The sequence below is a fragment of the Corvus cornix genome, chromosome 1 (assembly GCF_000738735.6).
Source record: "Corvus cornix cornix isolate S_Up_H32 chromosome 1, ASM73873v5, whole genome shotgun sequence".
NCBI lineage: Eukaryota > Metazoa > Chordata > Aves > Passeriformes > Corvidae > Corvus > Corvus cornix.
Genome location: NC_046332.1, coordinates 2,313,517 through 2,329,293, shown reverse-complemented (window position 1 = coordinate 2,329,293; position 15,777 = coordinate 2,313,517). Strand labels below are relative to the sequence as shown.

Sequence of the window (15,777 nt, the reverse complement as noted above, 5' to 3'; positions counted from 1 at the left end):
CAGTGGACACAGAGAACTGAGGAGGCTGTGCTGTTCCCCGGCAAGGAGGCTGAGGAGGCTCCAAATATCCTTGCTCTCATCATCATGCAGGAGTCCTGCATTATTTCCAAAGAGGAATAGTCATTCTCTCTCTCTCCACTCCCTCAAAATTATGTCAATCTTTCACCTTTATGCACCCTGAAACAGCTCTGCCCCATCCCTTCTGAAAACTGTGTTATCCACAGATCATTTCTTTGACATATTTAGGATTTTCCCCCAGAGAACCAAGTTTTATTCGGGGGCAGTAGGAGAACCTCAATCACCATCATATCCCAAGCACACACCTTTCCTTCCACATCTCCTTGGAACCACACAAGGAAGCAGTGCTACTGGAATTGCAGGCATGAAGAAAGCCTGAACAGAAAGTCACAGACAGGAGCAAGGGTTGGGGTTTGTTTTCACCTCGTTGCCACTGAAGTTGCACATTATTCCTGTGCTTTAAACACTAAAGCAGCAGATAAAGGTCAGCACGGTTTCTAACTGCCCTGTTAGCATGCAAGTTTCAGCTCTGATTTCTCTTTCAAAACAAGAAGTGATTCTCTGTCCTGCCTGTGTTTAAAAAGGAGACTGATTTGCTCTTGAGTGATACCACTTGTAATTACAGTTACACAGAGAGTAGATAAACAAAGGTGTGGGAGCAGGAGAGCGAAGAGAACACCAGAACTTTTTGAAGACACTTATCATAGACCAGACATGAAGCATTGAGGTTTTACAGAAGGGTCCCCAGCTGTGTTAAAGCACTAACACAAACAGAGGAACATTCATTTCCAAAGAAAGAAAGCAGGTAACCAAAAACTGTCTCACACTCACCAACACTATGACAAAAGCAGAAAACTCAGCAGCCACCAAGTAGCAAAGACAGAACTTTTATTGCATTCAAAAGCACCACCTTTACTGTCATTACTCCAAGGCAGGTAACTCTCACAGCATGCCTTCAGATCTCTCCATTTCAGAGCACTTTAAAGCACAGTATTTTGTGTTTAGAATACACTAGAATTAAGACTTCAAGACAAAGATTAATTTCTAAATAATTTCAGAATACCTTAGCTCAGCACCACCAGCCTCCCAGAGGGAGAACAAAAGCTGTTGCGGCAGTTGATTGCCAGGTGTCTTCTCTTCTGAGAGAATACCACTTTCACCATGACCATGAAGCAACTTCATCCCTCCATCCAGCATCATCAACAGCTTATTGTGCTACACTTTTAATTTTTGCTCCAATATCCCAACAAAAACAAACTCAAGTTCCAAAAATGACCAAACAGGCTCCTTCTAGCAATAATGTCTCTCTCCCTGGCCATCACTGTTGTCATCATGTCAGTTCTGGATACCAGACCCAGCTGGACACCTGAAATACCAGCTCAAACAGGCTGGGGGGGGGGGGGGGGGGGGGCTATACAAACACACAAAAATGTTCTCACCACCTGCTGCTTTTTGCCCAATCTCCATCTTCAATTCACACAAGCCATGGGGGATGAGATTTTTATACCACCTGAAGTGAGACCTGTGCCACAAGACAGGATTGTCTGAGAGTTCTTGCAATGCTGTTCTTTGCCCTGTTATTTTTATCAGTTCCATCAGATAGTGTTGTAAAGCATTACAGAAACGAGAGGAACTTTCACCAAACTTCTCTGCACCAGGGCAGGGAACACACCAGGATCAACCAGGGGGTCCTTCTGCTGGGGGAAGGTCTCCCTCCACTCAAACAGGAACTCTTCCAACAATTCCCAGTAAGCCTCAAAGTAAAATCCCCTTCTGCTCCAGAAAAAAGTTTAACCCTCCCTGGTGCCTAATTTTTATATTACACTCCCATCAGCCCTTGCTATTGACAAGTCAGCTGTGACTAATCACCCACAAAATACCGATTAGTGGATTAGCATATACAGATGACTTTGCCATCTCAGCAGCACCTTACAAACATTAACTAATCAGGGTTTCCTAATCTCCTTTCACCTGTCTCTCACCTGGCTCCCTCCTATCTCTTCCCCTTCCTCTTGTTTGCTTGCAGGGAAACTCCTTCCTCTCCCAGCTGTGAAAAATCGGTATTCTGCCCTACCCACACCTTACTCACTCCCTCATCTTCTCTTTTCCTCTTCTCACCCTCAGGCATCCTTGTTCCAATTAAAAACCCCAGATGGAGCAGCTGGGAGATGCCTAAATATCCTAATGAACAGTGAGATGCAGCAAAAGAGATATTGAAGGCTTCACAAGGAGGTGAGCAGCACAGAGGGAAGGAAATGTGAGTGACAGAAATAGGGTGAGGCATGTTTGCCTAAAAGTGAGGGCAGCAGAGAGCTACAAAAAGGAGAGAATAAGCAGAAAAGAGGAAAAGAACCAAACCCATTAACGTTTGTCTTTTCTTATCAAGAAGGTTTCAGGTGTGGTGAATTCTCCTGTTGCAAGCTGCCCGTGGAGACACAGCACCACGTAGGCCTGTAGGAAAGAGCAGCAGCTGATGCTGACAGATATTTAAAATGCACTGAAATTCAATAGCTCTTGTTTCATTCCCCATAAATTTCCAGATATCCACAGAATTGAAGTGAGATGTGCATAAAGTTCACTTTATATTCCAGGAAGAAGAAATGAAAATTATACAATAAATACCAAAGTTTCAAAATAAGTCTTTTTCTTTCTGTTCAGAATGACTTAAAAAAAAAAAAATCACAATAGAAATTTCAAGGAGAGAATAATTTAATTTGAAGTCGAAGTGTGCATGAAATTGGATTATAATAATTTCATAGAATGGTTTGGGTTGGAAGGGATCTCAAAGGCCATCCAGTCCCACCCCTGCCACGGGCAGCAGGGACACCTTCCACTACCCCAGGCTGTTCCATGCCCCATCCAACCTGGCCTTGGACACTCTCAGGGATCCAGGGGCAGGCACAGTTTCTCTGGGCACCCTGTGCCAGGGCCTCACCCCCATCACAGTCAAGAATTTATTTCTAATATCCCATCTAAATCTCTCTTATTTTAGTTTGAAAGCACTTCCCTTTGTCCAACACACTTTCTGCCTTTTTTATATAAGCCCCCTTTAGGCACTGGAAGGGGCTCTGAGGTTCACATGTCTGCAATTCCCACAGCCCAAGTCCATCACCTTGCACTTCTTTATCACCTTCACTAATTTATGAATAAATTTTAATCAACCATTTGGAAGTTTCTAAGAAAAGTGATGTTCTCAAAAAGCCTCTCAAGCAAGATGATGAGGAAGCTCTGCTGCAACAGCTCCAGCCTGATAGCCTGATGGAAGTGACCATACAACAAAATACAGAGAAAGTCCAGCTGGTGATACCAGATCCCCAGAATCTCTGAGCAGGTTCAGAAGGGGTGAATCACTCTTAGTTTCACCCTTGCTCATGCTGCAGTAGTTCTACACTGTCAGGTGCATTGTGAGGGTCCACCATGGACTGTATTTCTTCCCTTGAGACATAACTTGTCTTTTCCAAGGAAATTTCAAGGTTCCTGTGAGATGTTGCAGACACCAGACACCTCAGGTGGGAATTTGGAGTATGCTTTTGATGCTCAGTGCCTGATTGTCTGGCTTGGGGTAAGAAAGATGAGATCAAGTGGTGCCTCTCCATCTTTAATTTTCTTTCACAAAAGTATGATTTGATTTCCTAGAAAAATCTGGGAATTTGGCATAGGCCAATCTCCAAAGACAGTCACAATGCAGAGACTGCTGGACCACAGAGCAGCACCTGCCTTGTTTGCACAGTGCAATCTGACTAGAAACCAATGTGCAGGATGGCCATGCTAGGAGTTACTTTTGCTTTGCTGGTGATAGGGAACAAAAAAAGCATTGTGGTAACAGTGGCTCAATAAATTACGTGCAGCAGAGTTAATGCAGGTGCGCTTTCTTGGCCAGGGCTTTACGTGGAGCAGGCAAGGGACTCAAGAAGTGACTCTGAGGCAGGGAAATTTGAGATCAGTGGTGCTGCCTCCAGCAGAAAACTGATTATTTGGAATTATTGTTAATAAATCTAGCTCTCTTTTCCTATACCCACTCCCCCTTCTCCCAGCCCTGCCACAAAGACTCCCTGCATGCTGCTGGCCAATTACAGTATCCAGCACAAAAGAAGCCACTTCCCCTTCCTTTGTGTCACGTATTTCCACTGATACACAAACTTTGTGTCTCTTGCCGTGGCTGACATGCCAGCCAGAGCCAGCAATCTTCACTTGGTAGGAATTTCCATGTGAAAGGGATATTTTGAAGAAAGCCTGTGGGCCTGAGCCAAGGTAAAAGCTCCTCACTCTCTCCAAATGCTGCTTTTCCAGTGTGAAAGTGTTGAGCCAGTGCCCTCCCAACCACTGTTCCCATGGACTTGTCCCAGGTTGGAGCCTGTCACTGTCACAGCAGGAGTAGGAAGAGGGTTTTTCAGTGGGATGGGGATCGCCAACAGCACAGACATTGTTTCTTCACAAAGGAAACAAACTCCAGCCCAAGGTTTTGGCCGGCAACACATCCCTAATGCAAACAGCCCTCGGTCCCTTCGCTCTAGGAAGGGTGGCTGGGCCTAGCAGGGACAGGAATAACCCCAGGCAGGGGCTGACAGCTAAATCCAGGTCATTGAAAATGAAAAGCAAAGTACATATTTTCAACAGCTACCCCCTGAAATGAACTGCCAAGGGGTGAAGCTGGGTGGTTTGTGTTTTGTTTAAGTTTTTCAGATGAAGATTAGGGTGCCTTCCCTGCATCACAAGTTATTGCAGACCTGGGCAAGGCTTGTTGAGCTGCAAAAAGCCTTGCACAGAGCGAGCAGTGCATAAGAATGAAGCTTTGTAGAGCCAGGGTTTCAGCGAGAATGAAATGACCAATATTGGTACTGCTGCCCTTCCAACTCGAGCCATGAGCTGGGTTTGGAGTCTTGCCCACAGCACCCCTCAAGAGGGGAAGCGGGCACTGGTGTCGGGAATGTCTTCACACTGCAACCTCAGTGGCCATCTCAAGCCCTTCCCAGTCACCTCAGCACCAAACCTCCTCTCTAGGCTTTCATCACAGCACGCCACGAGCGTCACCGTCTGCTCTCCTGCCGCCTCCTCAACCCATCCGATACCTGTTGCTCCATTACAACACGGCTGTACCCCAGGCAAACCCCATCCAGGAGTTTGTCCCCAGACTCTAGGGCAGAACTGTGGGGTTTTAGTCACTAAATCTGACTGCTTCAGCCACCCGCTCCTTGCAGAACCGCAGTGGCTCCCTGCTTTACGTGAAGCGAGGCAGGGGAGGAAGGCAGTGCCCTCCCAGCTCCCGCAGGCTCCGCGGTGCTAAACCAGCCCGGCGCAGCTGCAGAGCCTCGGGGACAGGGCCCACACCGCCAGGTGCCACCTGGCCGGGCAAGGCGGGGCTCCAGCCGCACGGACGATGCGCGCGGTGCGCTCGGGATGCAGCGCCGGGATCCCTCCCGGCGGGCGGAGGAGAGCACGGTACCCACGAGTGATCCCGTGGCACTCGCCTGTGGAGCTCGCCCCCTCTTGCCGGGACCCGCCCTGGCACGGGCGAGCTCCCTTTCCTGCCTTTTCCCCGTGGGATGCGCGGCGGCCGCGGGACGGGAGCGCGGTGGCCGCGCCGCCACCGCGGGGCAACAGCTCCGCAACGCGGCCGCTGCGCGCACTGCGGATGGAGCGGGGCCGGGGGCTCAGCCCGCTCCTCCCGAGCCCTCCCTGCCACGGCTCGCAGCTCTGACCGGGTTTGTGGCCCAGGTTTTATGGCTCAGGTCACTAAATTCCCCATAAGCATCACCCTGAGCGGAGGGGACCGCTCCCTTCTCCATCCTGCTCTCTCCGAGCCACCCCTCGCTTTCTCATTCCCACTGAAGTTCCTGATTCCAGCTTTGACGCTCTCATCGAAGTTTTGTAATCCTGCTCGTGTTTACTTGTAGCTGGAAAGAGGTTTTTCTGTGAAAGAAATGTGATTGTCACAAGCGTTCTGCGGGCAGTTGCTTCGCCGTGTCCTCAAAGTGAATGTCTGACATTGTTCTGTGCTGCTGGTCACGAACTATGGGTGGCAGTGCACCTGAAAGAGTTTCCCAGTCTTCTGTAACATGCGTCATTTTGAGCGGTCTCCTACTATCACCGAAACTGCGGGAAAAACAAAAACTCTCCTACAACAATTTAGTGTAAGAGAATCAAGGCATTACTTTATTCTGTCCAGGATGTTGCTCTGGCCAGGATGTGCAACAGAAATCGTTTCTTCCACACATGGCCCGGGTTGTGCAGAGGAAATCATCCCATCACACGTCAATTTTACTAGATTTTTCACATACTTTATACAGTCAAAAACCCGTAGAAATTCATTGGTTCAATATTCGTTGGTCCCAAGTCACAGAGTTCTTAGGATTTGGCTTCCTACTGGTTATCTCTTCGCCTTCGATGTTAATTAGGTTCTCATTCCTTGGTTCTCTTATCAGCCTTTTCCGGACCAGGTGTCTCTGACCATGCCAGGGGTGATGTTTGGAGCTGATGGTCGTTGATGGCCGTTATCTTTTGTGTATCTTCTGCTACTCCCAGTCTGCTGAGAGGTTCAGCTCATCAGGCTTTGAGTGCTGAAACAGTCCTTTGAAAAGAAACTGAAAATTCCCTTCCCCTGGGGCAAAGACCAACAAAACTCCTGATTAAATTACATCAAAATATTTTAAACTTGGTATCACTTCCAACTCTACCGCTTAATACTAAGGGACTCCTGCTTGTAGGGTTTTTCCTTACAGACAGGCTGGAGCAAATGGAGTATCCCACAAGGAAACACCGCTAGTGCACCACATACACGGGGGTTTCCACCAGCATTAAATCTGCCAGATGGGAGGCAATCCCACAAATACCTACACAGCACTCAGGGGTAATACATTCCATGGGGAAAGGCAAATTTCCCCACTGTGACCCCTGGAAGCCCATGCCCTGTGCCTATTCCTGCTCAGCAGGGTACCTATCCCCCCCTACTCCCCCAGCCCGCAGGTACCCAGCTGCTCCTCAGCCCCCCAGTTCCTCTGCAGCCTGTCCCCTTCACCCCATCAGCCCTGGTAATCACCAGAGGACCCCTTATCTCTTGTGATGATCTCTGGGAATGCCTTTTGTCTCCAACAGCTCATCGCCCTGCCCCTCACCTGCTGAGATTAGCTGCTTTCCTACTGGGAAAAAAGAATAAAAAATGAACCCCGGGAATAATGAAGAGTTCTGAAAGCTTTCAAGTTCCAAAAATAAATAAGTAAAGGGAAGGAGGAAGGGAGAATTGCATGCTTCTTTTGATGAATTCCCTTTCTGGCCACCCCCACAGACCATGCAGTAAATAAAATGAAGTCCAATCCTGAAAGACACAAACCTTGACTGTCTGTTTATAGATGGTGTGAGCGCCAATATTCCAGTGGGACTGTGCAGAACGAATCTGTCAGGGAATCAGAGCACATGTTACAGAGTGTGAAGGTACATGCTTCACATTAAAAACAAATCCTTCAGAAAGTGCAGAATACCCTAAATCTACATCTGCCACGCTGCTTATTCCTGTTGCGTTCTTAAAATTCATCCTGAATTTTATTTTCCACATCTTGCAAGTGTTAGATCTGCAAAACAGCATTATAAGTGCAGCTGTTGTGAAGTTCAGCTCTGAATAACTGTGTAGCTAGCTGAATGCTGGCTGGAATTCTGATTTTTACCTCTGAATATTTTCCCGTCTTTCGGAAGGTGCCCGGTTTGAGAAAACCATTTCTTCTGCCTGTGATCACTGATATCACCACATTTCAGGGTGATGAGGGGATGCCATTTTTTCACACCTGACTCAACCCAGCTCTAGCACCACCTTTTCCTAATTGCCTCAATTCCTCAGCACCAACTCCCTGTGCAGCTGCTTCTGCTTCTGTATTGCCATTACCATGGCCCCAAGAGCCACATTCAGTGCCACTGATGCCAGAGTCATTGAAAATAATGTCAAGGAGCAGAAAGAAGCCTAGTAAATGACTGATTTACTTTTACTTTTTTTTAATCCTTTGTTGCTATCACCACCTCCTGCCAAAGGAAGCAGATTTGAGGAGGGTCTGTGCTGTACAGCAATTTGTAGTGTAAATTTTGAGCAAGGTCTTTGATCACAGCAGAATTCAGACATCTGTATTACCAGGCAAATACAACACAGAAACCTGCCCAGCTCTGAGACATGGTTTAGTATCAGCTGATGACCCTATTGATTTATTTTGTGTTTTTCATAATGAGTTATAGCTACATTATAGAGTTGCCTGCATTGGATTGCAGTTTGATTTTCCAAGTGCCATTTCTCAGACGTGAAGCTTTTAGAAAAGCTTTCCTCACAACAACAGCCACTTTCTATCATCCTAACAGAACAGCACTGCAAGTTTGTATCTACAGTCCAACAACAAATTAAAACCCTTTTATTTTCATCTACACACCCATGAACAGAGGTTGGAGCAGAGCAAAACAGGCCAGCGTGCTCCCTCTGATCCCATTTTTCCTTGGAGGTGGAGGAGAAGAGCACTGACTATTTCTCCTCTGCTCCTACACATCAACACTTCTGGAAGCCATCACCTTTCTTTGGTTGGGGTTTGCCAAAGAAAAATAGAATAAAACATTTGAGCTCAGCGTTCCTAACTCACAGCTCTTCCTACAGAACTTTGCCTGAAAAACCTGTTTTCTCAGCAAACAGTTCATCCCCTTCCCATCCTTCAGCTGGAGCTAACACCAGCCAAAGGCATCAGCATGGCTTTGCCAGGTCTGAGTTGTGTTTCTGGAGACTGTACAATGTCCTGACACAAAATAAAGCTTCAAAACAGAGGAAAAAAAAACCAAGAAGAAAAAAGCCTACCACACTCCTCCCACAGGTTATGGATTCCAAACCACGGCTCAATTCAAAAGTATGAAAAAAGCCACAGGGAAGGAAGTGCTGGGAAATATTCTTTTCCCTGATTTCTCAAAATCAAGGTCCTAAGTGCTTGCTGGAGTTTTTTATATGATTGCGTGTTCTCCTCATGGACCTGTCACCAGCAGATAAACCTCCCTGGCCCCTGCATTTCCCCAGGGCTCAGAGCAGAGGGGACACCCCCTCGCCCTCAGGTGGGTCACTGTCCCCTCACAATTAATCTGCCACTTTGTTTCCTTCTGGACATTTAGAGTGACCAACACACTGAACAAGCAACCTGCTCTGGGTGCACACAGAAACCATCCCTAATTCTGCTCAGGAACAGGAACAGAGCTCCTTGCTTCATCCCAAATCTTCCCTTTAAGGAAATACAGAGGTAATGGTGCTGTCAGAGATACATCACGAGCCCCCAAAGTTTTGTGAATAACTCCTTGGGGATGGCACCAAATTAGATAAAGAAAGTGACTTGATCAATGTGAAATGTTACTTCAGCTGAAAAGGAAAAGGGACACTTCTGTCTGTACATTAAATAAAAGAATAAATGCATTCGGGTGGCAACATCTGCCACAAGCAAGAGAGCAATCCCCAGCACTGCTCCAAGAGACAACTTCCTTTCTACTCACCTCAGGCTTTGGGAAACACATCTGGATTTAAAATGGGGAAAAAAATGAGAAAAAAAAAGAAGGAGGAAAGAAGAACCCTAATGAGCTTGCAACATTCAACCTGGCATTGTTCCTTGAGGATATTTCCTAGTGTGCACTCAGTAGTTGAGAAAATAGTGTCAAGATATTCTCTCAAGAGATCAAAACAACTTTACTGGCACTCCAGAAAAATCAAGGGACTTTGGCAAAGGGTTTACTACAACATCCAGTCTACATAAAACACTTATCAGAGCATTAACTTGGCCCATTCCACTTGGCAAACTTTAAGCCCTTTTGCAGTTAAGTTACTCAAAATGTTCCAAGAAGCGGGAATTAGAAGAGGAAGGAAGAAAGAGACAGGAAGACAGAAAAGATATAGAAGAGCACACAGGCCACATATACATTCAAAGAAAAGAAGGCAAGAATTTGGAATTAAAACATCCTGAGTACCATTCAGAAGCACACAGTTCATCTGATAACTTTTACCTGCAGAGATCAAGCTACACCTCAAAAAAAGTAGTTACAAACAGAAATCCAATCCAGCAGCCCTTCACTTTCAACTTGGGGCCTGAAGCCATACTTTTCTGGCCCAATTTGACTTCTGTTTAAAAACTGGAATACTACAAAAATCGTATCTAGAGACAGTAGATCCAGCAGTTCTCAGGTTAAAAACATTGAAGAGGTTTCATTTAAATTTTTCTGATTAAACTGTTGTTTAAACAACCACTGGGGCTGGGAGAAGGGAAACAACCTTCCAGCAGCACCATTTCCCTTTTGCACAGTGGAAATGTTAGGGATTTCCAGCATAGACTGGATTATTGTCTTGTGGGGACACTGGGAGCAGAAAGAATCTGCAAGTGAAGCAAGGAGCTCAGAATTTCAAAGTGAAAGGGTGAGAACTAAAAGATAAAAGAAGTAAAACTAATTTTAAGCCCATTTCCTAATTTGTAATGCTCCAGTTACTGTGAGCAGATATGGAAATACAAAGCCTCTCGTTCTCTCCAGCCCTGCCCAGGCTACAGGAGGCCATGGGAAGCACACAGGGAGATAGAACGTGTACTTTCTGATGAAAAGTCCCGATTTAGGGCACTCCAAGTGGATTAGACACAAGGAACTGTCCCAGGTAACTGCACCACCTCCATGCATCCATGCAACTGAAACATGACATAGTTATTATTTAAATTTACACATTTATAGAATGCTTATGGCTTCCAGGACATGAGAAATCACAGCTGACATCATGCAAGCAAGAGGCAGGACACTTCTGCTCAGCAACTTCCTACATGTGGAATCACAAGTCCCAAAACCACTTTATAGGATAAGCAGGCATTTTTACCTCTTCCCAGGTCTGTGGAGGACAGGGTGAGTGGCCTTTTCCCAGGTGCTGCAGAGCTCTCTCTTTGTGTCACAGGAGTCATCCACACACCAGCTTCTCCCTGTGGAACACATAGCCAGATATTTTCCATGGCAGGGTTTAAAAAACTTCTCTCCATCACGCTTAGCAGTGTCAGCCCACTGCCAAAGTTTGTCAGCCATAGCCTGGAAGTATCCAACTTTTTTAGGTTGGAATCCAAGCCCTCTCTTCCATATGTAAAAGCTTCAAGGCAAACACAGTGTTTGCACTTGCAGTGCAAAATTGCTTGTGGGTGGTTTTCTCCCCCGATGCAAAAACTCTTTAACAGTGTTTGAATTAGAATGTTTTAACGTGGTATTTTTATGATCTAGTGGCTTTATTGTCACCAGTGACACTGCTCATGTTCCCAGCCAGCTGTAAAGGGGTGGCTTCCTGGGGTGAAGCAGGAGCTGCCTTGTCAGTGACAAACCAGCTCTCCTGGGCTCCTACAAAACCTGGCAGATCCATGACACAATCCCAGCTTGGATCACTAACATGGAAGACAAACCAGCACTGAAATTCAACTCACCTGGGGAAGAATTTGCCCTTCTGTTGCTCTAAAAGCCTTTGTCCTCGCTGTTAACCCCTCACTGACTTCAAAGTAAATTGTGTAATGTTCTCCTGCCTCCAGCAGAGTCCTTGCCCATTGTATCTGGGGAAAGCAGCTGCTGGGGACAGCTGGGAGGAGACTTTCATGATATTACAGTAGTTGCAAAGTCATCTGTGCCGTGGTAGCACTTGGATATTTATCAGTTTCTGTCACCAACACAAGTTTTTAATGTAGAAATGGTCTGCAGGAAGCCAGGGGAACCCACAGCACCCCAGCCCAGGCAGGTTTCAAGAGAGGGGCAGCTGCAAGGGGCTGACAATCCCCTGAAAGATGCAGGAGACATTGTTGGGCCACAGCTGGAAGGAGGTACTTCATGCCAAAGGGGGGCACAGCTGGACAATCCTGAGGGACCACAGCCAAGCCACACTGGGCTAAGTGACATCCCTGAGGGACTGCAACTCCCGGACCCCCAGGGCAGGGCAGGGGTGCTCCCAAGGGACTGAAGGTAGCACCCAGCAAAAGCAAAGGATGAGGAGACCAGGAAGGTGTTTGACTGAAGCTGTCCCTGGGGAAGGGAGAGAAATGGCGTTTCTCTAAGTGGGTTTCTTAATTTGTTTCCTTTATTCTCACCCCTCAAATCAGCAATTCAAACTTTGTGTTAACTGGCAGTAAATTCAGCCACATGAAAGTTCCTCAGGTCAAGCCACGTTGCTGCTGGGCCATGCAGACACTGCCCATGCAGAGAGCTCATGGTTTGGTCACTGTCAGAATGTCCCAGATGTGACAAAATGGAAAATTGAATTGTGAAGTGAAAATACTGAGAACCTTTTAGTGTCATAAGATGCCTTTCTAATGGCAGCATTTAAAGAGTTTGTATCTCATAAGCTGATGTTTCTAATTTCAGAGGAAAAAAATGACTGCTCATCTGAGCCTTTCAGATGCACATCAGCCAGCAAGTAATTGAAGACAAAGTGTTTTTCTGTAATAAACCTTCATAATGAAGCACCAGAGGAAAATCCTAAAGTTCAACTCAATACATCACGCTAATCTGCAGAATGGGATTTTCCTGCTACTAATCTCGTTAGAGCTGGGGCACTGTGCAAATACATCTAAACACGTAATTACTGAAGAGATATTAAACTGATCGATTTATTTCAATAAAAAATGCAAACTTTGGGGAGAATTCATTAATACTCAAAATCCAGCCAGGCAATAAATAACACTAATGAACTGAGAAAAAGGAATAGATGAACAAGTACTGACATGTCTTATGGCTTATTGCTGTTAAAGAGGAGCTGACAATTACTCCACTTGAAATATAAATCCTGCAAGGGAAATGCTAGAAAGTGAGTGAAAGACTTGTTAAAAATACGTATGTACATATATACACACATATTTTAAGAAGGCATTAGGATGAAAAATAATTTAATTTCATCCTAAGGAGGCCATATTACCATTTTCATCACCCTTAGGCTGTGTTTACCTTACCAAACAGTGCTGCGCAACAGGAGCATGAAACAGCTGTTGCTGAGATGCTGCCAGCACAGCAACTCTAAATGTGTTGGTGCGCTGCTGCCAGCCAGCTCCAGGGTGGTCCTGCAGCCTGACTGCCTCACAGAGAGCAGGGTATCCCGGCCACAGGGCTGCAGGATCTCCCTGGTCCAGTTTTGTCCCAAGGGAACTCCAGAGTGAGTGCTCTGTAGCGTGAATCAGATCACAGTGATTGTGAGTGTGGCAGCAAACACAGCATTTTCTTCAAAAGCAGCCTCCTGACTGGCACTAAAATGTTTCCTGCAGCAGAAGCACTCAGGGCACTGTAAAGGGCTCTCTCTAGGACAAAACTGCCAGACACAGCAGAAACCTCAGTGCGAACACTCACTCACACAACCCAAATGACCCAGTGACAGCCAGGGGTATCTAAAATAGTCTTTTCAGTCAGGGCTGGGACAGCTGTCAAGACAGAACCCAAGAACGTGTTCCTCCTTGTGCTTGGGAGGTTCTGGAATTTGCCAAGAGGAAAAATCAAAGCATTTGGTTTGGTACTTTGAAATTATAACATGGTATTCAAGCAGCACACTTGGAGTTATCCAGGACACTAGCAGTGATTTTCTTTAGGCTTCTGAAACAAAATAAAGACATTGAGGGGCTGAGGTGTGTCCAGAGAAGGGAACAGAGTTGGAAACGGTCTGGAGCACAAGTTTGATGTGGATCAACTGAGGGAACTGGGGTTGTTTAGCCTGGAGAAGGCTCAGGGGGACATTATCACTCTCTACATCTCCCTGAAAGGAGGGTGTGGTGAGGTCGGGGATCATTCTCTTCTCCCAGGTAAGAGACAGGAAGGGAGGAAATGGTCTCAAGTTGTGCCAGGGGAGGTTTAGATTACGTATTATGAAGAATTTCCTCACTGCAAGGATGGTCAGGCATTGAAACAGGCCGCTCAGGGAACTGGTGCAATCGCCAGCCCTGGAAGTGTTCAACAAGGTGTGGGTATGGTACCTGCTAGTTTTACTCATTTCCAGAGTTCTTACAGCAAAGCCACCTCTCCTGGTGGAGAATCCCCAGTTTGTTCACTCATTCCTTACCTGAAAGCTGCTCCTGTCCACTATTAGGGACAACAGACTTCAGCAGCTGAGGAGGAAGAAAGCTCAGCTATCAAAGATGAGCCTCTGTTTTGTTAAATCACAGTCAAGTTACTGAAAATCACCATTTCCTTTCAATAGTCTTATGTGGGAAAATGCTGGCAAGGCACCCAAACTTCATCTAGACGAGCAGCTCTGGCTCTTACTGGTTATAAAATGATTGATTTATGGCAGCATGTACGACATGATGTTCTTTCCCTTGTAATTTATGCTCTCAGAGGGCAGAGAAGAGGTGGCTGGGCAGGAATTACACATCCCTCGCTCCTGTGCAGATGCCTCTTTGCACAAACACCACTTTCACAAAAATCTCTGCTTTGTTCTAACCCCTGTCTCTAAAGAGCTTCTGTAAGGGCAACTACTACTGACAACAAGCCAACTAAATGTTGTATTTTTGTTCTTTCTGGAAGTTTATGCAAGAAAGATCGGAAATTTCTCAGTTTTCATTCTGCTCTATACAAAATGTTACAGGTTGGGCATGTCCAGCTGCTCTGTTCAAACACGATTTCTAATGTATTTTATTTGGTTGTTTCCTTGGCATTTTCAGTAAGAACCGGGGAAGAAAAAGAATGTACACTGGGAACACAGCATGATGCACCTCTGAATGAAGGCAATCCTCCTCTCCTTGGGCCTGTGATTAAGATTTGCAGTTACAAGCAACATTTAGAAAAAGCAGCTATGCTGCCTTAACAATCCCAGTCACTAGAGCAGGGTATATAGTAGAAATAAAAACAAAACAAAAAAAAAAAAACAAGTAAGGGAAGCAGATGCCAAAAGAAATGTATTTGTTAACAAGGCAGCTGGGATTTTATCACCAGGAAGCCTCCTTATCATCATTCCTCTACAACCCTAGAACAACAGATATCCTGAAAATCCCAGCTTGATGTCTCAGATGGGTTGAAATCCTCAAACATCCTTTCAGATGCTTCTCAAGGGCTGAGGGATTTCCTTCAAGCTTTCCTTTAGATCAAGGCACGGGGGAACCTGGCAATTTTAGGGTCTTTTGTGGCCAGCAAGGAGTGCGATAAAGCAGCCTGTTCTACACAGTCTCATCGGGACTGCGGCTCCAGGCAAGTGATGAATCTGCCACCAGATGTCACCCAGAGGCCACTCCTGCCGCCTGCTGAGACTCGAGCAAGCCCCTGGATTTCCGGCAGGCAGCAGGGATGGCCACAGCACTGTCATCACTCCTGCAGTTACACCCACACTTAACTTCAGTTTTCTACTTTGTGCCCTGAAAAAGAAACTTTCAAAGTGCAGTAAGTCTTCAAAATGCTTTGAAAAGGGAAGTACATTGCATGAGCTAAAAGCAAAATGCTATGGTTGTTGATATCTTTACCGAAGGCCTGCACTTCTCTTTTTACAGAATTTGATCACCTTGCAGAGTTTACCCTTATCCAACTCTTAGGGGAAGAAGAACAAGCTATCAAGATAGATAATGGATTGCAAGAAAACAGCAAGCAATGCAGAAAGAAGCAGAAGCACCTTGTGACAAGGAAACATAAGAGATTTCCTGTCATAATGAAGACAATTATAAGAGGGGAAAAATTCAGCAGAATAAAAAATGACAAAGTCTAAACAGATTAAGACTATTAGACACCTTTTACAAATTCCTGAATACACTTAAAAACTTCATTTCATGGGGAGCATCCACAGAAAGCACACAGGGA

The 15,777-nt window shown here is 45.8% G+C and overlaps 1 long non-coding RNA gene across 1 annotated transcript; it reads right to left on the bottom strand.

Annotated features, from left to right (window-relative positions):
• Positions 1-5,862: 5,862 nt before the first annotated feature.
• Positions 5,863-13,660, bottom strand: LOC109144567. The gene is made up of 3 exons (XR_002045413.3): positions 10,865-13,660; positions 7,346-7,408; positions 5,863-6,616 (listed from the first exon to the last, which is right to left on the bottom strand). It is a non-coding gene; the product is annotated as an uncharacterized LOC109144567 (long non-coding RNA).
• Between the last annotated feature and the right edge of the window lie 2,117 nt (positions 13,661-15,777).